The sequence below is a fragment of the Felis catus genome, chromosome E2, assembly GCF_018350175.1.
Source record: "Felis catus isolate Fca126 chromosome E2, F.catus_Fca126_mat1.0, whole genome shotgun sequence".
NCBI classification, from domain to species: Eukaryota; Metazoa; Chordata; class Mammalia; order Carnivora; family Felidae; genus Felis; species Felis catus.
Genome location: NC_058382.1, coordinates 27,280,527 through 27,305,874, shown reverse-complemented (window position 1 = coordinate 27,305,874; position 25,348 = coordinate 27,280,527). Strand labels below are relative to the sequence as shown.

Sequence of the window (25,348 nt, the reverse complement as noted above, 5' to 3'; positions counted from 1 at the left end):
TCTGGTACGGATGCTAGCTTTGTCTCTTCAGACTGTATTTTTCCTTTCATGATGTCTTGTAATCTTTTGAAAGCCAGACATGATATGTTAGGTAATAGGAACTGAGGTATATGGGCTTTTACTATGAAGTTCTGTCTCAGTCTATCTAGGTGTTGGCTTTTGTTTAATGTTTGCATAAGTGTCATGGGCTTCAGATTCTTCTAGTGTCCTTGTTTCTGTCTTTCCTGTTGTCTATGGTTTTTCCAAAAATCTTCTTAAGTGGAATCTGGGACTTGCATCTATTTCAGCTAAAATTCACTATTATTACATCAGAAACCTGTTATTGTGGTGTAAGGTGTGGAGCAGGTGTAGGCATTCTATAATTTTATGATGCAATCCCAGTGTTTTAGTTTCCCTAGGCTGTGACCTTCACAAGAGTTTCTTACTTTTCTTTCTCTCTCCCTTTCTTTAGATGAGATAGGGAGTCTAGAGGGGGCTGCTGTTGGGTAAGTGACTTTCTGCCTATTTGAGATAAGGCTCTGGTAAAATTCTTTTAACTGGAGAATAAGCCTTTGTTATGGAGAATGCACTGGGCATATTTCAAAATGTTACTTTCCCCCCCTGTCTTAGTCAGAAATATGAGGGATTTGTCCTGGCTGTTCACCATGGGGATCTGGTGGGGTTTCTGGAGTTAAAACTCATGGAAGTGTGAGGATAAATGTAAGACTGTGGCCCCCATGATTTTCTCACTCTCAAGCTAGTCCACATTCATCCACATTCATCCGCCAGAAATTCACCAAAATTTGCATTTATTTGTCATATTGAATTAAGACTCCAGTAGCTTCTGCTCCAAGTAAGCTGATTTTGGCTGTGTTTTTCTGTAGTTAACCGTCTCTCCACATTTCAGGACATCGGTTTGCCCTATAATCCCAAATCTCTAATGGGTTCAAAAAATATATTGATTTTTCAGTTTGTTTAGCATTTTTCTTGTTGTAAGGATGGGAAAGATGACATCTAAGCTCCTTATATGGCATAACTAAGACCAGAGATCCAACAGGTGACTTTTCATATGCACCCTGAAGGACTATTTCTCCAATAGTCAAGGTGATTGGTTACATGCAACTGAGAGCACATGGGCTCATCCAGATTTGTCTTCTTTGGACAATGCCTCTACCTTTCCTCCTCTTATTAACACCAGAAATTTACCTACAAAAGGAAGTCATGTCAGAATGTACATTGGTTGTGTTTTGACCACCCAACCATCCATTCACTCTGTCTTTTGTAATAGCCCTCATTTCTCAGTTAAAGGTGTATCTTTTCCCCTCCCCTTCCTCCAGCAGTAATATGTGTGCTTTGGGAAAAGCCGATTCCTCTACTTCCTCCAGGCATGTGACTCTTAACTGGCTGATCAGAGTCATAAGTTTCCTGGGACATAGTGATTTGTTCCTGTGATCCCCCTGGAGCCGATGGGATATGAAAGGAAATATATTGTGTAGCTATGAGCAGGCATTATGGGATCAAAAGGGAGGAGCTTCATGACAATCACACTAACATAGAGGAAGATAGATGTGAGCAAACAGGAAAACCTTGTCCTAATGATATTGTTAAAGCTTTTTCTTCCAGCTGTGCCTGAGAATGCTTAGGTTTATAAACTTTTCACTTACAGGATCTTTTGGTTACATGATTTCCTTTTTTTTGCTTAAGCCATGTGGGTTGGGTTTACTTTTGTTGCCGACCAAAGTCTTAAGTGATATAGAAATCTACAGTCAATCAACTATATTAATACTAGAGAATAATGCCTTACCTAAAGAGATGACCTTTTCATCTTTTATGAGGATTTCAGACTTCATAAGGGGAGATACAATTCAAGTTCTGCCAAATACATGCTCACACCCAGGGTGACTGTTCCCTATTTTGTGGTACTGGAGTGAGTAGTTGTTTGCTGAAGTATCATGTGTTGGGATTCTTTTCATCTCTTTGTTAATTTGCTCTTTACGCAGAGTTTACTGGGCAGTTTCCCCAGGATTCTATTCATTCCTGCATGGGATTTTGAGACAGCTGAGGTATTTCCTTGAAGATGAGTCTGCCTTTCCCTATCATTTTATATCCTTAGCCTCTTCAGACACAGATCTCCATTTAATGTGAGGTTAAGCTTACTCCTACAGCTTTTCCTTTGAGGGAGTCAACCAGAACCATAACAAAACACCATAGACTGGTGGCTTAACAACAGAGCTTTATTTGCTCCCAGTTCTGGAGGCTGGATATCCAAGATCAAGTGTTGGTGGGTTTGGTATCTCCTGTAGCCTCTCTCCTTGGCTTGCAGATGATCACCTTCTCACTCTACCCTCCTGTGGTCTTCCCTGTGTGCATACATCTCTAGCATCTCTCCTTTTATAAGGACATCACTCGTACTGGATTAGAGCCCTACATTTATGACCTCATTTACCTTTAATTAGCTCTCTAAAGGCCCTGTCTCCAAACAATCACTTTGGGGGCTAAGGCTTTGATATATGAATTTTGAGGGGACACAATTCAGTCCATGACACCACTTTTTAGCCATTCTCAGTGGTTTCTCTTCATTCTGAATGGATTTTAATAGTCTTAGTCAAATAATGATCAAGAGAAGTTCTAATGTTGAAAATGCTATTAAGCAAATAGGTTAAGCATCATCTTTTTCTTTTTTTTTAATTTTTTTTTCAACGTTTATTTATTTTGGGACAGAGAGAGACAGAGCATGAACGGGGGAGGGGCAGAGAGAGAGGGAGACACAGAATCGGAAACAGGCTCCAGGCTCTGAGCCATCAGCCCAGAGCCCGACGCGGGGCTCGAACTCCCAGACCGCGAGATCGTGACCTGGCTGAAGTCGGACGCTTAACCGACTGCGCCACCCAGGCGCCCCAAGCATCATCTTTTTCTGCATTGAGCCAGCAGGACTTCATCTCATGGCCTACAGGGCAAATGGAAGTAGGAGACTGGCCTTCGATGGGACAGTTTGTCCTCATTGATCTTCTTCTTTTCTCTCAAGACCATCCACTCCTGTTTTCCTGTGACCATTTAATATCCCCCATCCAGGCTTCCTGCCCCCAGAAAATGCCCCCATGTTCTCAACTGATGCACACCTGTCACTTGAGCCTGCCCTTAACTATTTCTCCCTGGGAAAAGTGATCCTGTAAATTAGTCCACAGAAAGGCTGGTGATGGATAACTGCTTAGGGAACTACCTCTCCCAGGGGCTCATATCAGGAGCCAAATGAACAAAACCCCAGTGGTGGAATTGGAAGCATTGTAGAGAAGCTGGTCCAAGATCTTTTCATTGCCCTTCTTATTATACCAAGAAAGGTCACTCTTACAGATTCTGGAAGGGGTAGCCACAGGACAGGTAGAGACAGCTGAATAAAAGGTCGCCAATAACGGCATAGGTTTTAATTTGGACATTGGCCCTGATGTGCTCTAAAATTTTGGGAAACCCTTTTTCCCTTTCCCAGCCTCAACTTCTCCACCTTCACAATGGAAAAAAAAATCCTGTCTGGCTCAACTCTCTCAGGACACCAAGAATGAATGCCATAACAGACAGAAAAGTGTTTTAGATGGAAAATGCCATAAAATAAATTCAAGGTGTTATTATTTTAAGGTGCAAAATCAGAACTTATAAAACCAGGCATAAAAATGTCTTGGTAGATATATTTTCATTCTGGAGAAAATTAATGGCTACATCTTGGGCTTGAATTTTCTATAGAATCAGTCCCAGAATATTGGACATGGAAACACTCTTAGCGATATTTAGTTTCTCTTCTTCAGATGAAGAGACTAAAGCCTAGAGAGGGAAGGGACTTGCTCAGGGTCACATAGCAAGTTAGGGACACATTTGGGAGTGGGGACCTGTAGTTGTGACACCTTTCCTTGGTTTTATTCTTCATTTTCATGGGGAGGGCAGAGAGTGGCTGGGCTAAAACATATGAGCCATCTCTGAACAATACCTGAGAGTTTTAAGGCCTATTTCAGCATCTAAGTGTATTGTCTCTAATGGAGATCTCTGACTTCCAGGCCCAGTGGATTCTCAAGATGAAATTCCTGCCATAATTGCTGACTGCAGCTCCTCAGAGCTATAGACTGGCTTGACCCGGAAACTCTACTGTGGGTCACATCTTCTCCACTGGTCTGGCTCCTGTACAGTGTGGCTTGGTCTGGTTTGAGTGCAGAGGTAATTGCAATATATTGAGGTTTGGTATTGTAATAAAAATAGGGGCCATTACAGCTAGCATTTATGTCATTAGTATTTAGTGGTGGTGTGTTGCAGCTTTTTTAGTGCTCATAAAACTGTCGCTGCTTGCAGATATGTCACGGCGCTGATATAAATTTAAAGGGTTGGAAATCCATAAGTCATAAAAACTAGATAGTAAATAGCAACAGAACAGGGTGGACAAGAACTGTTGCATTAGGCATGCAAATGCTTATGGATTTGCATGTCTAGTGCTTGCATTAGCATAATGAGAAGCACATTTACATTACAGATGGACTTGATTAACTAGGCCCTTGTAAATAAAGTCCACTCAGACTAAACAGAGGATGTTTGGGCTCCAGAGAAGAGATGGTTATAGGAGCCAAAGGGCAAGTAGAGCCATTTCTTGCCCTCTTCTCTTCTGGCATTGACCATTGAAAAGTTTTCAGAATCACTGATAATGCCCAGATGGGAATGCTTTTGTACTTATTTGATGTAATAATAACAGCAAACATGCACTGAGTGCTTACTATGCACTGGCCACTATTTAAACATTTTATGCATAGTAGCTCACTTAATCCTCATAATAACCCTATGATTATAATAATACCCATTTTGCAGATGAAGAAGCTGAGATACAGAAAGGATAAGGGAATTTATCAGAGTCCAACTATTAGTAAGTGGCAGAACAAGGATACAAACCCAGGCAGTCTAGCTCAAAGCCTGGCTCTTAATCACTACACTAGCTGCTTCGTATCCACTGAATTCATCCAGGTATGCAGCTAATGCTATTGAAACATCTGTTACATACCAGACTCCAGGATACTGCTAAAGATAACAGCAATAAGATAAATACTTGCTATCTTCCTAAAAAGTTCATGTAGTCTAGTTGGAGAAATTTAGATGAAAGCAAAAATTCTGACATTGTGCTCAAGGAGCTCATAGAAGGACGCAGCCTCCAGGAAAGGTGGGTCAAAAAAGGCTACTCAGAGAGGATACCTCTTGGACTGAGACTTGAAGTATGTGTAAGAGTCCAAAAGGTGAGGAGTGGAGGATTAGAGCACTTGCTTAGGGAACGGCAAGTGCAGAGCCACGGAAGTGGGCATATTCTCAGACCCTAAGTCACTTCACATGAGAATGTAGGATACATGTGAACACAAGCCAAAAAAAGAAAAAAAAAAAAAGCAGGGACTGGTCATGAGGACTTATGGGACGTGATAAAACTTGGAGGGTCAATCAATCATCTGGGCTTATAGCCCTCTCGAAGTAGAAACCTGGCTCCAGATTAGGCACTAGGATTTACAATTCAAATACGAACTCCCTATTTGGCTCCCCAATTCATGAGGTAAACCTTATTCCAAAGTCCTGTGTCTTTTCCATCATGTCATGGATTCATAAACTCACAGAGTTCGTTAGGACAACATGGCCATTCAGACCAGACTTTTCATGGTACATGAATCCTGCCACAAGCTCTTCATTTGCTTGTGAACATTTGCTTCATTTGCTTCTACCTGAACAGTTCCGTCTGCAGTGGGACAGGTGAGGAATTTGAAACGGCTTATTTTGGGTAGCCCAGTTAAGTGAGAAGTCCAAGGGAGTACCTAATATTTTAGAGTGTTATCTATTAAAATTTAACTGTTCTATGAGCTCTCCTTATGGTAACAGCTCCTAAAAGTAAATATACTATTCATTCCAGGTACATTTGAATGGAAGCCTCCCATAAATGATTTTTATGATGGCAGCCAACTTGAGGAATTCTTGAGAGCTGAGAATGTTCTTTGAGTCATTCTGGGGAATCGTGATGGGACGCATTCTATTTTGTACCTCCAGGTAACATGCAAAGTAGATTATTTTAGACTGAGTTTTCCAGTGGTCATTTTCTCCATGACCTGAAACCTTTTATTTGTCTTGATGGTGACTCTGGGGCCTTCATGAGCAGGTGGGAATTGCCATCTTGAAGTAGGCCATAGGTGTCCTGTGAGGATGCTGGTCATGGGTCTGTAACCTGTAAGTGAGGGGCAGAAAGAAGGCATGTGGGAACAGGAAGCCATGAGTGTTTTAGAATCAACAAAACCTCATGGAGAAATGTGGCAGAAATGCTCTAGGCAGAACCTCCTCAAAGGAGCAGTAGAGGCTATGTTTTAGATTCCATAGCACCATGACTCTCCCCAGTCATCTTTCACCCCTGCCCCTGACTCTGGTGAACTCTGGTGAACTCTGGTGAACTCTGGCTAATGCCCATCTAGGTTTCCTCTTCTTCCAGCGAATCTGATCAGGCTGAAGTTACTCTTAGCTGGTTCTACTTTTGGTTGGCCAGGAGCTCCTCAGAAATTCCTTTTCATAGCTGGTGGGAAATCTGGGGTTGGGGACCATAGGTCTAAGAAACAGAGTGCTCTTGCTTACTTTCTGACCAGGAGAGCCTGGTGTTCACTTCCATGGATTCTCAGGGCTGGCAAATTTCTGAAAGCTGGACCTTCCTAGAGCCTGTGGGACAGTCTCCTCTGACCTGCCTCCATCCTCCACTCTGAGTCCCTAGCACACCTACAAAGTTGGGTCTATGTAGTGTTGACTGAACTAGAACTGAGGGCTGAAGGCATGGTTTCCTAGGTTCTCTTTTACTTAAAGTTGCTGGACATGTGGTCCAGTTGCCAAGTGACATTGTACCAGTATAGATACATATATCAATATTTTTCCTCTTGTGGGTGTATTTACATCAGTACATGTCTCTATGTGTACATACATATATTATTCTGTGTGAGTGTATATATGTGCATGTTTATATGTATATTTCTCTCTGCAGATTTGTGTAAGTGTGTATAGGTGCTTATGTCTATGAACATGTATATGTGTACTTACACAAACCTGTGTGTACAGGTGCATCTGTGTATGTATACATCTGAAAATGCTAAAGAGTGTTAGACAGGTGCTTGGGGGCAAAGCTAAGAGATGACACTGTAATTTCTTCCCTGGAATTTTAGAGCCTCTAAGGACAAAATCCCCCTAGAGGAGGCAGCAGCCTGAGTTGCCAGCTGGGCTGTAAATCCCTTTTATGTTGCCCAAGGCCATTGTCTGAGGCACTATTCTTGGCCTGACAGTCTAAGAGATGACAGGATCTCTAAGAAAGTATGGTAAGAACTAAGGGGGCTATTATCCACAGAACAGGGGAATAAAGTTTCCTCTCTCTGAACCTCCCATCCTCACTCACCATGAAATAGAAACACAGGGGCAGAGGGAAAATAATAGCAAACCTCACTGAGCCAAATTTTACATATATGGACTCATTTGACTCATGATGGCTCTATGAGGGCTATTGGTCCCAATTTCCAGATGAAGACATGAAAGCACAGTGAGTTTAAGAAACTCATCAGGATTGGATGTCAAGGCAATATGGCTCCAAATGTACAGGATGGCTTTTATGCACCAAGTTCTGGGATGAACACAGAGCTGAGATTACTTGTTACCAGTGACCAGAGACCATTCCTGGCCAAAAGGACAACATAGTGAAGTTTTTATTTGTTTACAGTTCTTCCCTTCCTTCTTCATTCTTCTCTTTGCTTTGAAATGTCCACACCTTATGCTTCAATAGCCAGAGCTTCTCACTGAAGTGCCATGCTAGAACCTGTTCTCCTAGAACCACCTCATGCCCCAATTGCTTGACTTCAGCAAGATTGCCTGTCTTGGCAGTCACACTCTCACTGACCTGCTCTCTGCTTTTCAAGGTGTTTCCATATTGAGCAAACTAATCAGTGCTAAGGTGATTATGGCTACTAATGAAATTAAATGTCTTACTTCCCCCAGACAGAATGCACTGAAATGTGCTGAAAGTGCATTTCAAGTTCATGAAATCCAATGTCCTTTCTTAGGCTCAGAGAAGGGACCTACCTAAGGGAACAACAGCTAGTAAGATTATGTCTTGGCCTTGAATTCAATTATTCTAGTTTTAAACCCAACACTTCTTTCACTTTACCACATTCAGGGTTTACAGTTAATCCCAAGGAAATGTGGTGATGGTGGTGCTGCAGGCACTGAGATTAGTCAGTGATGGAGATGGTCTGGTTATAATATAGGTCTCTATCTCCATTCACTATAGGTGAATAAGCTGGCTTTCTCAAGGTGTTGAAATGGGACACTTCCATGACAACTTGCTCACACCTCTCCTGGGTACTTCTCTAAGATCATGAAAGTCTCAACCTGAAATGTGACCTTTTGCACAAATTCAAGGTGATAACCAGTGTCAGTCACCTAAGCATCAACATTCTTTCAAGAATAAGATACAGGAAAAGAGGATAAAGAATAACTTTTTTTTTTAATTAAAAAAAATTTTTTTAACATTTATTTATTTTTGAGACAGAGAGAGACAGAGCATGAACGGGGGAGGGGCAGAGAGAGAGGGAGACACAGAATCGGAAACAGGCTCCAGGCTCCGAGCCATCAGCCCAGAGCCTGACGCGGGGCTCGAACTCATGGACCTCGAGATCGTGACCTGGCTGAAGTCAGACGCCTAACCGACTGAGCCACCCAGGCACCCCTAAAGAATAACTTTTATTGTGATATTTGGTCTAAATATTGGTACAGGACTCTTGTCTGGAAAAGTCAAGCCAGAGGGCAAGTCTGATAGAGAGAACATAAACAGCAGATAAGATTTCTGTTGTATACAAGATATAACTATTATATATGATTTTTGTGGCAGTTCCCACCTGCCACTGTGAAGCTCCTTAGTAGCTATCCTTGTAATGTTTTATATAAACATGGGTGTCCAAATCACCTGGTTATAGTATCCTTGATTCATTTCTTGGGTGGAGCATCTCAAAATTCATGGCAGAAGTGTCAAGAATCTACAAATTCCAATCTCTTGGGGAGAGGAAGCTGGGGGCATCTCCCAATGGTGGGTTCTCTGCTTCTCCTGAACTAAGGGCCCAGGGTCCCTACCAGGGTTTAAGGGACTCGAGGATACCAGATATCCCACAGTACAATTGGCTTTAATTGGAGAGGGTTTTCCCCTCTCCAAGAAACTCATGAGCTGCTTAAAATGACTTTCCAAATGTGTGTTGAGGCTGGATTTACGTCTGGGTTGCTGCATATTAAATGCTGATTATTAAAAACATTTGCATGGTGCTTTAACAACGATAGATTATGTATCTGTTACCTAAGTCTCAGTGAAAGCTTTATTAATTCATTATTATTTTATCAACATACAATAAACTGTTCTATTAAATCTAAACTAGACAGATATTTGGGGAGGGATCATCTAAAAGGACCTCAGCTGAGACTATCCCCAGGGAAGGACTTAATGAAGTTTCAAACAGTTAATAACCCTCAGTTCATAAATAAACCATGGGTATTTAAAGACCTGCAAAATACTGAAATAAGATGTTGAGACTCAACAAAGGAGATATGAGAGAGCACCCTCGGAATTCCCCTTCCTTAAAACTCACAGATATAGCCTCTACCTCTTGACAATATTTATTGGGCGCCTGGGAATATTTGGCACCCCTGAGGATGTTCAGATTAACTCTGCTCTTGGTCCCAAATTTACTAAGAAAATGGGCAGAGGCAGCCTTGAAACAATATTCTCCTTCTCTCAAATAATCCACTTTTGGCTTTAAAAATATTTTGGTCTGAGAGGCGAGAGAGGAGAAAGAGATTCTGTCCTAATATGAGACATGATAATTCCTTGACAATCCTGTATGGTAAATCAAAAGTCCAATCTCATGCCTGCATGCTCTGGAGAAAGGACCAACCACACCATTTTCAGGGCCCAGCGCAAAGTGAAATGCAGATCTCCTTGTTCAAAAGATAATTAAGAATTTTAAGATGACAAGAGCAGAACATTAACTCAAGCACAGGGGCCCTTCTAAACGTGGGGCTCAGTGTGATGACACAAGCTGAATGACATAAGCTGGTCCTATGTGGATGGCTTCTTGAACAGGGTAGATGGAGGTATAAGAAACAAAGTATCCAAGGTGGGGAAGTCTGGTGTTCCACTGGAACATAGGGAGTGCAGAGGTTTGAAGCAACCATTGTAAGCAGAACAGTGAGCCTATAGCAATAAGTTGGAGGAATATTAAGAGGTTTAGGTGCTGGGTAAAAGGGGCAGGAAGCTATGAGAAGTTTTAGAGTGGAGCAAGATGACCTCAGAAGTTCAAGGTTACTGATGGTCAAAAGGCCAAGGACTGACTCAGTTGGGAAGGTTTCTTCGCATTGCAGTGGTCTCTGCTTCCAAACTTTTCATTTTGGGGGCACTACTCAGAGCCAATACTTGGCTTTTTTTTCTTTTCAGCTTGTAGTTCCTTGAGTGGTGAACACTAAAGTAGGACTTAGCCCTTCTTAAAGTTGGTTTCCCTGAAAGAAGAGCCTGAGGCACAGAGTTGTGTGTAAGTAGTTTAGTTGTGGGGTGATCCAAGTAAGTAGAGTGAGAAAGCAGGAAGAGAGAGAAGAAAAGCTGGTAGAAGATGTATTACTGAGTGACTTACCACAGTGGGTAATGGGGGTTCAATTTCACTTGGGGACTCTCTGAGGAATGGTGCAGAATGCACTGCAAAATTGTCACTCTGACAAATAGGAAGCTGAGGCATTTGTCCAGACTCTCATGCCACGTAGGTTGAGGATGTCCTTTGGAGTTATTATCTAGCATATACTTCGGGGCTACACGTGTCAGTCGCTGAGGGATCTTCATGGATTTAGATAATATTTGAGGATAGAAAGAAATAGAGATTTGCTGAGACACACTTGAGATAGGATGCTGGCTGTGTGCTCAGAGATGCCCCCACAGCTCATGGAACTCAGGTGGGCCTAAGGCATTTGTCTGGGATACATAAAATATTTGTAATAAGCTCCTTAGCCACTGAAAAGTTTCTGAATGTCTTCATGGCCCCATCTACTCAGAACTCAGTCTCTGGGGACCCATAGATGAGTTTTTGGGGAGTAGTCGGTTGTCCTTTCTTATGCCAATTACATAGGCAGAGTATGTGTCCTAGATGGTCACAACTTAAAACATAGGTAGACCAGAAAGCTTCCCTGGATGGTACAGGGGCCTCTCCTTCCTTTGGATGTCTGGAATTCCACCTCTGACTTCTCTGTGAGAGGATTATCTTCTACCAAAACCTTCGGTGGGAATGGCAGCATATGAATGCTGGACTCCTGGCATAATGGGCTGGAAGGCAGACACATGAATTTCCCAATGACTAGCTCTGAGGCCAAAAATCATGACTCAAGAGTACAGGTTATGGAGAGGGGCAGATGTGGGTTTGAATCCTGGTCCTGTCACCTGTTAGCTGTGGAATTTTGGGCAAGCCAATCATTCATCTGTGTAGCTCTTAATTAGTTAAGTAGTTACTGAGCATTGGCTCTATTCCAGGCATGGAACAAATCCACCTGGAGTTTCCAAGTTAGAGGAGGAAATAGACAATAAAAGATAGGAAAATAATGGATAAAAATGAATTGTTGTAAGTCTATAAAGGTGAATCATATGAAATGATAGAGTATGGTGGGGATGGAGAAGGTGAATAAACTATGAAGATAGTGTAATGAGGCTGGGTTTCTTTCTTTTTTTAAATTTTTAATGTTTTTATTTTACTTTTGAGAGAGAGAGAGAGAGAGAGAGAGAGAATGAGTGAGGGAGGGGCAGAGAGAGAGAGAGGGAGACACAGAATCTGAAGCAGGCTCCAGGCTCCTAGCTGTCAGCACAGACCCTGACGTGGGGCTCGAATTCATGGACTGTGAGATTATGACCTGAGCCAAAGTCAGACACTCAACTGACTGAGCCACCCAGGCACACCAAAGCTGAGTTTCTTAATGGGATAAAAGGAGACAACATGGGAAAAGCAGAGGTAAGAGCTTTCCAGGCAGATAGAACAACATGTGTTATGGCCAGGAGATAATAAAAAGCTTGCATATTTGCAGAGCCAAGAGGAATCCAGGTTGATGAGACCATAATAAATGAGGGAAGGACGGTCATTAGATAACATTGCAGAGGGAGGGAGGGGATAGTTCATGTTGGGCATTGTAATCCAAGTAAAGGACCTTAGGTTTTATATTACAGATAAAGGGAAGTCACAGAAGTACTTAAATCAGAGGAATGATGTGATCCAATTTTTGGTTTAAAAAAGATCACTCTTAACATAGTGAAGTAACTAATTTGGTGGAAGGCCAAGAGTAGCCATGGTGAGACCAATTAAGAGGATTTCATGGTATTTAAGAGCTGACAATAGTAGTGAGGATGGAGGGAAGTAGGTAGAGTTGAGGAATATTTGGGAAGTAGAGTAAACCAGAGTTGCCAATGGGTTGGATGTCAGGGAAAGATAGAATTTTCAGTGATGATTCCCTGGAGAAACAATGGTGTCATTTATTGAAGTGAGTAAAAATGAGATAAGAACATGTGTGAATATGTGTGTGGGAGATCAAACAGTTGGACATTTTGAGTCTGGGATGTCTATATGGTATGTAGGCTGAGATGGCAATTTGTTGTTGGCTCTTTGGGTCTAGACTTTGATGAAGACACTTTGATTGGAGACTAAACTTGAGAGTCATGGGCATACAGATGCTTTCTGAAAGCCTGGGAAAGATGTAATCTATAAAGTGGGGAAAGAAGATCTATCTGCAGTGGGGTGCCTGGATGGCTCAGTCAGCTGAGTGTCTCACTCTAGATTTTGGTTCAGGTCATGATCCAGGCTCTGAGTTGGGCTTCATGCTGAGCATGGAGCTTGCTTGGGATTCTCTCTCTCTCTCTCTCTCTCTCTCTCTCTCTCTCTCTCTCTCTCTTTCTCTCTCTCTCTCTCTCCCTCCCTCTGCCTTTGCCCTTCCCCTGATCACACACTCTCTCTCTCTCTCTCTCTGAAATATATTTTGTAAAAATGAAGATCTATCTGTAGAGTCAGACACTGCTCAAGAAGCACAATTACTTCTCCCCTCTCCCATGCCTGTTTTCCTTCCATCATGGGAGCTAGTTGGGTGGCCCCCTGGAGGCTTTCACAAAGGCCGGAGTGAGGGACACAGCCTCAGAGTCATGGAATAGAACAGTCTTGGCATAGCTCTAGTTACAAGCTAGCCTCACATAAGCCTCTTATTCCTGAGCAACATGATGCACTGGGTTGTGCTAGAAGACTCATAAACAAGATGGACGTGAACCTTTGACACTGAACTCATTCTCAAGGTACAGGCCACATTGATCCATCTTTCTTTCAATGCTGTGAGCTGGAGAGGAGAGGCGGGCCCTGGCGTCAGGAATCTGAGCCCTACACGCAAAGCAACTGCAAGCCCATTTGAAGTAGTTGTGACAAAAGGCCTTGGTTGCTAGGAAGAAGGCAGTGGAGAGGCTCACATAGGCTGTTTGCCAGGGTGAATTAAATACACATTGAAATATGAATCATTGGAGGCCTTTTAAAGACTGTCACCTGACATACAGAAATCGCATTTCTTTTCCAGTGGAAAATGGCAGCAAGCATCAATTGTTAGGGGACGCCACATGAATGGCAGCCCTTGTACAGTACTTTGTTCTGTGTGGAACATTTCTATTGCATAATGACAGTTTATGCACAATGTCGGCAAATATACACAGGCAAAACCACACACGTGCGCGCGCGCGCACACACACACACACGCACACACTTTGGTTATTCAACTATAGGTATTTTAGAGCTTCCTTTGAATTATTAAGAGAGGATTTACATGGCCTTAACTGCCTTTGACTAGCTCTGCAAAGTGTTTCTAGGACTGAAGAGTTTTCGAGCAATCATATCAGCCTCAATCATAATATTCCTTTATGTTGGGTTAAGATTCCCAGTTCTGGTTTCCAATAGACTTGGGTCCAAATTTTGGCCTTGCCACTGTGATCATGAATGAGTTACTCCCTCTTTCTAGGTGTCATACATTTCCTTATTTCTATAATAAAATTATAATATGCTGTCAGAATGTACAGGATTAGTGGGAGTGGTAAGATGTTTAATGCCCAGAGAGCACTTAGCAAAGAGCCTGAGATATGATAGGTACTCTGTGAGTGCTCTCTGTCACTTGTTTCCTAGACTCTGACTTGCAGATGAGATCATGGAGATCACTAAGGTTAAGTAAGTCACTGAAGGTCACACAGCTGTTCTGGTGTTAGAGACTGAATGTTTGTGTCCCCTATGCCCAAATTTATATGTTGAAGTCCTAACCCCCCAAGTGATGGCATTGGGAGACAGGGTCTTTGGGTGGTAAGATTAGGTTAGATCATGAGGGTGGGGTCCTCATGATGGGATTAGTGGTTTTTTAAAAAAAAATTTACATTTATTTTTGAGAGACAGAGCACAAGTGGGGAGGAGCAGAGAGAGAAGAAGACAGAATCCGAAGCAGGCTCCAGGCTCTGAGCTGTCAGCGCAGAGCCCAATGTGGGGCTCAAACTCACAAATGGTGAGATCATGACCTGCGCTGAAGTTGGACGTTCAACAAACTGAGCCACCCAGGTGCCTCGGGATTAGTGGTTTTACAAGAAGAGGAAGGAAGCAAGGGCTCTGTCTTTCTCTCTCTCTCCCAATCCGAGCACAGTATTGAAGAAAGGTCATGTGAGGACAGAGCAAGGAGTCAGCCATCTGCAAGCCAGGAAGAGAGACCTCACCACGAAATGAATCAGGCTGCACTTTGACCTTGGACTTTCCATCGTCCAGAACTGTGAAAAATAAATCTCTATTGTTTAAGCCACCCCATCTGTGCCATTTTGTTATGGTGGCCTGAGCAGATGAAGACGTGTGGTAAATCCCAGCTGGAATTCATGTTCTGGCTCCAAATCTAGGTACAAATCTCAGGCAAGTCCTGGAAATGGGCTCAAAGCACCTGCATGCAGAAACGCAATTGGGAAGCAGGACTATGTTTTGCCTTATTCTGGGCTTTCTTCTTGCTTTCCATGGGGTTCTGCATGGTAAGATGTATGGTTTCCTGACCCAATGTCAAAATGCCCAGATTATCAGGCTTGGATATAGCATTTTTACTCACTCAGCATTTACTTGATTCACATTTATTTTTCCATTCATTTATTCTTTTAGTACATTTTTCATTCAACCTTAAATCACTCAGCATTTATTGAGCACCAACTCGGTGCAGGATCTTTGCAAAATAAGTGTAATGTAATCTCCTTGCAAACTCTGTGTGTCAGATGGCTTTGGATGTCCTATGTAACATGTTCAGGGCATGAGGCATTTCCTCCCCATCTGCTCCCCTTCCAAATCCTTGCACCATATGCACACCAGGTCATGCCATGAATGCAACTTGCTTCCTTTCTGGCATCTGGCTCATTTCTGCAGCCTCTGGACTATGACTATACATACCAGTGCCTGCCCTTCTTGCCCAGCTTTGCCCAGATCCTTGTATTTGTTTCCTATCGCTGCTGTAACAAATTATCACAAACTCAGTGGCTTAAAACAACACAAATTTGTTGTTTTTCACTTCTAAAGATTAGCTGAAGTATGACAAAGATCTCATGGTGCTTAATTCAAGGTGTTGATAGGACTGTATTCCTTTTGGGAGGCTCCTGTAATAATGCACTTCCTTGGCCTTTTCCAGCTCCTAGAGGCCACTCACATTCCTTAGCTCATGGCCCTGTCTCCCATCTCCAAAGACTTCAACATTGCCTCTCTCTGACTCTTCTGTAGTCACATCATCAGGAAGGTTCTCTTCTTTTAAAGATTCATATAACTAGATTGGGCCGTTGGATAAGGGGATAATCTCCTTTTGTCAAGATGTTTAACCTTAGTCCCATCTGCAAAGTCCCTCTTTGCCATGTAAGGTAACATATTCACAGGTGTCAGAGCTAAGGCATAGGCATCTTTGGGGGCACATTATTCTGCCTACCACATGCCTCAGCAGATCTCTCTGCGCAGGGCAAGCACCACCTGATGGGTTCAGAGCATCTGCCAGGCTCTGGCAGGCCTGCAGGAGGGTTTTATGTCCCAAGCTAAGAAGAGCAATAAGTGTTAAGTTCAGGTTCAGCGCAATGGATGGAGGCTCTCCAGTCAATCAAATTATAGTTCAATCAGTTCATTTTAATCACTCCTCTGGAGAGAAGTAAAACTCTGCATTGAGGAATACACAGCAATTTTATTGATGACAAGTTTAATTGTTTCATTTTTCCTTACTGTCTCTAACACAGCCGACTTTTAATCAGTGGGAGCTGAGATTCTAATGAAGTAAAGTCCACTTTTCCGCAGTTCACAACTAGCTGGAAATAATTGGGCTGAGACTCCCATCCAGACACTGCAGAGCCGCTGGCATTTTCCTGAAAACCAGGCTTAATTGCTTTGCTGATGTTGTTAAGTAGTCCTGAGGGGGTGGAAGTAGTAATGCTGCCCACATATGCTGGGAAACAATACCCCAAAATGTCTTAAAAGGGTCCACAAAGTCTGTCCAACTGGTAGCGAGGAAGAAAAAATGAACTGGAGTGTGTTTTCTGCAGGCAGGGGCCTGGGGGAGTATGTGGGAGCTGTGATGCGGATGGCTGCAATTTGACAAGATCAACAGCAACCACCTTTTTCTTTCCTCTGAAAGCTAAGCAGGATTCTGAGTGCAGGTTTGTGTGTGTGTGCGTGTATATGTGTGTGCGTGTGTGTGCACATCTGGATTTGTGCGGTGTGGTTTCAAGGAGAGATCCAGATTTTAGGCTGCCTTTGGCCTCTGAAGGGGGCGGGGGGGGGCGCGTAATGGAGGATTCTAGTGTATATTGTCTCAGCCCTGAGAGGTGGCAGGGAGATTGGCTAGTCTGGAGAAATTCTAGGATCACAGATACAAGGCTTGGAAGAGGCAGAGAGATTCCTTCCTTATCCCCCACAAAGCCCCACTATTTTACTTGATGGATGGTGATGATGATAATAGCAATAGCTGCTAGGTTTTGTTCACTTACTATGTGGACAGAGATTTGGGTTATGCTCTCTTTTATTCCTCATAAAAACCAATAAATCAGGTGCTATTATTATCTCCTATATTCAAATAAAGAAATCAAAGCGCAGAGAAGTCCCAAAGTTTGCCCGAAGCCATAGAGTTGTAGGATTTGAATCCAGATCTGCAAGACACTGAAATCAATTCTCTTAGCTCTTATATCACATTTTTTTCAGTCCTAACAACAACATTAAAAATAGATAATTTTTTATTGAACATTACATGTTCCTGGCCTAGTACTAAGCACTTTCTGTATCTTATCTCATATAATCCCAAAAGCAACCCTAGAAGGCATGTTCCCACTTAGAGAACAAGAATAAGGGAATTGAGGTCTGGAGTGAAGGACACTATCAAAGGCCACTCAACTGGGACTCAAACGTAGGTCTGTCTGCTTTGAGAGCTTGTGATTTTATAACACAGCACTTTGCTTGGGAAAGGGTCTAGGTACTGAATGAAGATTGATATTAGTGTTTTCTCAATCTATCCAAATAATTAATTATATGGTTCTGGGTCTGGCTGAGATGGCTCAGGACTTGGGCATCTCTTTAGACATCTGAAGAAAGAGAGGGATGAAGCCCCAGAGTCCTCACCTAATGACCACGGTTTTGGAAACCCAGGTTCAGTTACTACTTCTGACACTAGACTTGGGAACATAATTTAACTTTGGTAAGCCTCCATTGTATTGTCTGTATTTTGTGAAGATTAAGTGAGATCATGTATTTATTCTTTTATTCCAGAAATTTTTATTGAGCTTCTTACTCTGTGCCAGGAACTGTTATAGCCCTAGGAATGCAACAGGAAACAAGGCAGGTAAAGTCCTTGCTTTAGTGGAACATAGATTCTCATTGAGAAGTCAGATAATGAATAAGTAAGCAAGTCAACAAAGAAGAGAATTCTTGCTTGTGACCAATTCTACAAAAAGTACGATAGCAGAGGGAACCCCGAGGAGTGGAGGAGTGGAGGTGGTCAGGGAAGGGCTCTGAAGAGATGATATGGGACCTGAATTACTTGCTGGAGTCAATCATGCAGGCATCTTGGGGAATAGCCTTTCAGGCAAAGGCGATAAAATGTGCAAAGATCAGAGGCAGGAATAAGCTTGGTGAGCAGTAGAACAGAAAGAAGGCCAGAGTGGCGGGGGAGCAATAAATGAGAGAGAAAGAGGAGGACTATGAGGTTGAGAAAGAGGCAGTGAACAGATCATGCAGGACCTAAAGGAACGGGCCATGGAATTTGAAGTTAGCTTTAATGTCAGTTGGAATTCACTCCAGGGCTTTTAGTAGCAGTAGAGACAAGCTCTGGTTTAATTTCTAAAAGGCATTTCAGTTGGCCTAAAGAGGCAAGTTTGGAAATAAGGAGATAAGTTAGGAAGCTTCCACTGTAGGACATCCTGACATCTCAACAAATGAGAGATTGTTATAATAATTACCATCCCAGAAAGCAGTTAGCACTTGAGGAGATACATGGTTAAGTGTATAGGTAGCAGGAGAAAAAAAGGTCTGGCCAGTCGAACCAGGTCTGTAAGACGAACATTTTGTAAGACAGGTATTCATGAATCATTATGCTTTTTAATGAATTGAAAAATGGTGAGTATGGAAAACAGAAAAAAAAAAAGAAGCCCAGATGATAAGGACAAAACACAAGTGATTGATCAGCCAGTTTGTTTACAGCAATTATGACTGTGTGATTGCAGAGTCATTTCAACAATAAGTAACCAAAAGGGGCCCTTGAATGGGTGGATCTGGGAGAAGGCAAATATCAAATTCCCACTCTCCAGGCAGAATCTCCGCATTTGCCCACACTCCCCAAAACACATTGCTGGTGTCTTGGAGTCAGAAAAAAGGAGATAAATAAACTTGTGAAGAAGGTTATGTGAGGGGTGTGTGTGTGTGTGTGTGTGTGTGTGTGTGTGTGTGTGTCTGGGTGGGGAGAGAGGGAAAGAGAGACTTCTTTGCCTCATCTCAAGTCATGGTGGTATTTTTATTTGAATTTTATTTTTCTGATGCTGGTAGATAACAAAGGGTAAATTAAAATACAATAAAAATTATAGAGGGAACATGGGAAAAGAAGAACGACATTCTCCTGGCATTTGTTTCAAGGCTGCAAAATGTAGAGTGTCTTGACAGCATAGAAAGAGATTTTTCTCCTTTAAACCAGGTGTTGGAAAATGTGCTTCATTTAAGCAAATCAATATCTTTAATTTCAGCCCGTTGCTCTGGATTTAGTGCCCGATTTCCAGGGAAATGTAGAAAGAGTCAAGCCTCATAACTTTCTGTAGTTCCTATGAAAAGAAAGCAGAAGACCAAGGGTGTCACAGTGGCTATTTTTAGAACTATTTTAACTTCTACTTCTTGGACTTCCTGTGAAGTCATAATGTGTTAAAGGAAAATAAGGTAAAGAAAGGGATAAGAAGTTCTGAGTATGGCCAGTGTAATTATAAATATTATGGCTTGAAAAGGCCTCACTGATAAGGTGACACTTGAATAAAGACATGCAGGAGATGAGATGAGCCAGGTAGAAATCTAAGGGAAGAGAATTCAGGCCGAGAGGGGAAAGAACACAGTTATGTGATTGGAGCAGGCTTCAGGGTTTGGGGAGTTAGGAGCCATGTGTGGCTGGAGTGGAGAGAGCAGTGGTAGAGTTCAGAGATATGAGTGGCTGGATCATGTGGGGCTTTGTGGTTCATTTGAAGAAATTTAGCTTTCATGCTGAGTGAGATAGGGAGCTCTCAGAAGGTTTGGAGCAGAAGAGTGACATGATCTACCTTACGTATTGACAAGATTTCTCTGATGCTCTGTCAAAAATTTCTCAAAGTGGAGCAAGTTAGAATCAGGGAGAATGGAGGGATCATGGTGGGATGGACCAGAATTTGAACCAGTGAAGGGCACCTGGGTGGCTCAGTCGGTTGAGCGCCCAACTTCGGCTCAGGTCATGATCTCACAGTTTGTGGGTTTGAGCCCCGCATTGGGCTCTGTGCTGACCGCTTGCTCAGAGCCTGGAGCCTGCTTCAGATTCTGTCTCCTTCTCTCTCCGCCCCTCCCCCACTCATGCTTTGTCTCACTCTGTTTCTCAAAAATAAAAAAATGTAAAAAAAAGAATAAAAATGTTTTGAACCAGTGTGAGTGGCAAGAAGTGTAAGATCTTGTTGTTTCGTTGAAGTACAATCAACAAAATTTGCTGATGGGCTGGATGGGGATATGGGAGCACCAAGCATGGGGAACAAGAGATTAGGAGTCTAGTCAGGACATACAGTTTGGAATATCTTTTATACATACAAGAGGAGATGTTGCAGAGGCAGTTTTATAGATAAGCCTAAAGTTCAGGATAGAGGTCCAGTCTGGAGATACAAATTTGGGGGTTGTCAACATTTAGGAAGTTATGAGATTGCATAAACCCAGTAAAGCACTGAGGATATGTACTAAAGAGAACTTTAAAACTGGGTTTAGAGGTCTCTTTTGAATTTAATTGTCTTAATTATGGGAGAATTAAGGCAATTGAAGGAGATAAAGGAGTGATTGAAGGAAGAAACTGCTGATTCAAGCTCTCATGTTGGATTTACATTTCTGCAAGTGTTTCACTTTTTTTCATGCAGTAATGTTGGGGATCCACCCATCTGTCCATCCATCCATCCATCCATCCATCCATCCATTCATCCATCCATCCTACCTTCCACCCATCCATCTGTCCATGCATCCATACATCCACCCACCTGTCCATCCATCCATCCATCCATCCACCCATCCATCCTACCTTCCTCCCGTCCATCTGTCCATGCATGCATGCATGCATGCATGCATCCTACATTTTTCTTTCATGATATGTGTGGAAAAGCACACAGCATTTTACAAGAGATTCACAAATGAACTTTGTCTCTATTCATCTAGCCACCCAACTTCCTTGGTCTCAGTCTCCCCTTTAATCAACTGAGAGAATGGTCTAAAATGTTAGTTTTGGACATTGTAGAGATGTTAAAAAGCATGCCTACTCTGATGTTCTATGGTTTCAGGGCCATCAGAAAATTTGAGGGTCCTTTTCTGAGTTATCTAACATAGATCCAATTGGATAAATATGGCAAGAATTGCTCTTAACTTCTTTCTACTTTATTTCTGGTTGTTCATGAAAGGGCACACATACAAAATAATACAAATCCTCTGAGTCCACTGCTTCAAGGTTCCCAAGTCCATTCTCATCCAAATTCCTTGAGCTTCTCTCTGCTCTGAGGATGACTTTGCTGTATTGAGGTGCTGACACGCAGATGTTGAAAGGTTTGCTGAACAGGCAGTTTGGGGAGCAGAGTGTCACATTGTCCAGGGGCAGAGCACAGGCAGTTCTCATTGGGACCACTTGCTGATGGATGTTCGCCAGTTGGCTCATCTCTTCTTGTGATATTGTTATTTTAGAGACAAGAAAAGGCCAGCAGGTTTAAAAAATATGTATCTTAGAAGTCGTCTTTGTCATCGGTCAAGTTGCGACAGCCCTTATCCATATGCATGGTAGAATACTAACTTGTCTCTAAATTCAATCTCCTAGTATCTCTTTTGGGCAACACAAGTTCTTCCACAGACATAGACCAAAGACCCTTATCACTGCCCTGCCCCAAATATTTGACCACATTTAAGGCTTAGAACTTGGATTTGGGTTTTTTTCTTGGGATCTTCTTATCCCAGGTTTACTCAGTGATAAGAATCATGTTATCTTTATGTGAAGTTCTCTCTGCCCTTCAAGCCATCTGCTCATTGCTAGTACAAGTTATTAACATTGATGACCACACCCAACATCTGGATATATCAATCTTAGCTTGGGTCACCTTGATGGCTCCAGTTATTGGTAATGTGTTTGAAGCTTTGGCATGAACCAGGGAAGACGTGCCTAAACATTGGCCATTGGCTTCCAGGCAGATACTGGGCCTCTGGCCATGAACATCTTTATTTATTATCTTCCTTTCAACTCTCTCAGGCAAAGCAGTTGTCATAATAGAGTAGGTGCAATTTATTTTGGTCTTGGCAAGGCACTGCCCCCCTTCCCCAGGCTTTCATCTTTTTCCTCCCTCTTTCTTTGACATTATTTGTCAAATGATCCAAAGGTAATTTTTAATACCTTTGCATCACATTGGAGCTAAGTTCTGCTGGATTATTAATGATTAAATATTTTCCAGTCATCCACCTGCACAGTCTGTAACAAATTATCCCAAAAAGGAGATTAATTCCATTACAATTTTGAATAAGAAAATGACAAGAGAATGCCCTGCAGTCTTTAGAACTGAACAGTTGCTCCAAAAATCGCTCATATATCTGGAAAGTTGTTGGTTTTATAAAAGACTTGAATCTGTCCTTCAGAGGTCATTTAGCAGGTATTTATTGAGGTCCTGTTGGATATTAGCCTGGTGTGGGGTACTGCAAAACCTGGTTAATTCTCAGAACCACATGGGGAACTTTGTAGAAATGTTCACCTCAGATTTACTGAGTCAGGGTTTTCATAAGTGAAGCCCAGAAATAGGTATTTTTGGAAGGCTCTCCAAGTAATTCTGATGCAGCCAGTCTATAAAACTGTTTTGGAGTCTCTGCCTTGGAGGATGTAAGAAGAAGGGAGGCAGACTTCTTACCTAAAGAGGGTTTATAATCTCATAGGGTTCTGGGATTTACCCAGGATGCATTATCAAGTAATGAAAGCCATTTATAGTTTAGGATGAATGAGTTTGCTTCTCAATAAGATAATAAAAATGTTTTGTAAACTGTGAGTCACTATTAGAAGCAGACAGTTCAGAAGAGAGAGAAGACTTGGGATGGTTTTATGAGGACATAGGTGAAAAATAAAACTGCCCATTGAACAGAAGTGGGGTGATAAGTAGATAAACTTTCTATTATCCAAGTGCATGAGGAGTGGAGATTCTGATCAATTGATCTATATCTATCTATCTATCTATCTATCTATCTATCTATCTATCTATCATCTGTTGGTTTTTATGTCAATCTAATCTAATCTATCTGGATTTGGTTATTAAATTGGTTTTGATTTTGTTACTAATGGACTTTCTTGCACACATGAGGTGAAAAAAGGTCAGGCATCCTGTTTCAGTCCTAGCTCTGTTTTGCCTGCTTTCTGACTTTCTGAATAAGTCTTCCTATCCCTCTAGGTCTCAGTTTTCCCATCTGTGAAAGAGAAGATTAGATTTGATGACCTCTAAGGTCAATTCCCACCCTAACATTCTATGAAAATATGAGTCCACTTTCCTGCCTTAACAACAGTCTAGTGGCTGTAGTGGAATCTTTCTTTCATACCGACGGATCCAGCAGGACCTTAAGTCGTCATCCTGAATGTTAGCTCCCATTTATCAAGAATCAAGGTGGGAAATTGAGCACTGAACAATCTATGTAAGTTTATTTGTTCTAAAAAGAAGTAATGTTAGCTCTGAACTCATTTGTATCATCTGCTTCTCTCTCTCAAGTGGATAGAGGTAGCAAAAATACTAATATCTTGAGTAATTATAGTGAATGGATGTTATACTTAATTTGTAAGGCATTCTACTCATTATTATCCATAGTAATGGAGAGAGCAGTCTCATTTACAAATAAGAGCTTCTTGAGCACCTATTATTGGGCAAGTCTCATGCTAATTCATATTCATTTGTGTACACCAAATTGGAATGCTCTGGAAATTTTATTTGTTGCAATCTTGCTTTTGTCATTATGTCAAATAGACAAGTGGTAAGAACCAGCTGTGTTCCCTGAGCCACCCAGTATGATGCCTTTGGGTTTGTAGTGGTAAGGGAGCTTCAGGATGAGTATTGGGCCATTTTCTTTAATGTCTTCCATGTGGGCTATTCCCAGTAGCTCATTTATGCCTTTGGTCTAGCTACCCACACACTAGAAGGGATCCTTTTTGCCTGGCCAAACCCAGTTACTCTATTTCTGCTATTTACTGAGCACTTAGTGGGTGCCAAACACTCATATAATATTACTTTACCTCTAATGGAAGCAACGGGATGTTATTCACATTTTTCAGAAAAGAAAATTTAGAGACACTAATCCATTTTATGGGATCCCATAGCTGTTAGGAGGTGGGGACGAGAATGAAATGCAAATCATTGTGAGTTTTGGCCCCTTCACTCTCCTGCCACCTCTTAACTGGACCCTCATTTTCCCAATAACTTCAGGCATCTCGAGTTTATATTGAGCCTGATCCATAGGAGTTTGGCATACATGAGAGTCACCACTCATATTTGTCTGTCCTACAGCTCTGAGTCAGTGTTGGTTCAGTCCCTTTCTTAGCAGACACTTGTAGAGTTAAATGAAAGTAGTATATTTCACCCTTCCAGCTGGTGCCTTGCCTTAAGGGCTGGGACAGGAATGTGTGGAAGTCTTCTGAAGCCCATGCCCTGCCTCTCTCCTGCCAGAATTATTGGGGAATTGGCCCCAGGCATCCACTGATGAGAAACCTAGGAATGAAAGCACCAGCTCCTGAACACAGAGAAATTAAGGACCTGTCCCTTAATAGGAAGCAAATTATTGCTGTCTGTCTTTGTGTGCAATAAAGAGGGTGGGTGGGAAAGGGAGTGATCATTTCTTTGAGTAAGAAATAAGACATCAGAGCTTACCCAAAAAATTATCTCCTTTTTTTCCTATAGAATTAATCTAATCATCTAAAGAAAATTTTACTTATTGGGGACAAATTATTCTAATGATTCAATAATGTCTCTTTTTCTATTTTTTTCCAGATAAAAGAAAGACAACCCTACTATGGAAAGGAAATTAGCTACAGATATTAAAAGGCCGGGTACAGCTTCTTTGAGCCATGAGCTTTCTAGCAGATATTTATGATTTGATCCTATGCAAATGTGAAACGTCTGTGGACAGGCTGCTTTAAAGATCACTACTAGCCCAGCAACTGCAAAAATGTTGAAAACAGCACTTTAAGTACTTTGTGTTTGATGTTAAGTTATTGCTAATTTTTTGGATCTGGGGAAGTTCCATTTCCAGAAATCAGATACAGTATTATAAGAACACAAGGGAATCATTTCCAGCACTATTTATATAAATGTAAGGATTCAACACAAATGCAAATTAAAAACTGCCTCCTTAGAGTTTGCTTGATTGTGTTCACAGAGAAGCAACCACCTCAAACCTGCTAGGGTTTTTGCTTGTTTTGTGTTTGCCATAGAAACGAACGCTAGACCAATTGTGCATCAGCTGCCTGAAAAATGCACTGGGGCTTTATTTTGCATTCAAGACAAACGATGTCTCTTTTGTTTTGCATT

General features: G+C 41.9%; 1 long non-coding RNA gene across 2 annotated transcripts; it reads left to right on the top strand.

Moving 5' to 3' along the window:
* The first annotated feature begins 377 nt into the window (after window positions 1–377).
* Window positions 378–25,174, top strand: LOC102901743. Of its 2 annotated transcripts, XR_002149664.3 has the most exons (5): window positions 378–485; window positions 4,023–4,179; window positions 5,894–6,027; window positions 17,835–17,907; window positions 24,809–25,174. It is a non-coding gene; the product is annotated as an uncharacterized LOC102901743 (long non-coding RNA). The 2 variants fall into 2 exon arrangements; XR_442054.5 differs by lacking the exon at window positions 17,835–17,907.
* The last annotated feature ends 174 nt before the right edge of the window (window positions 25,175–25,348 follow it).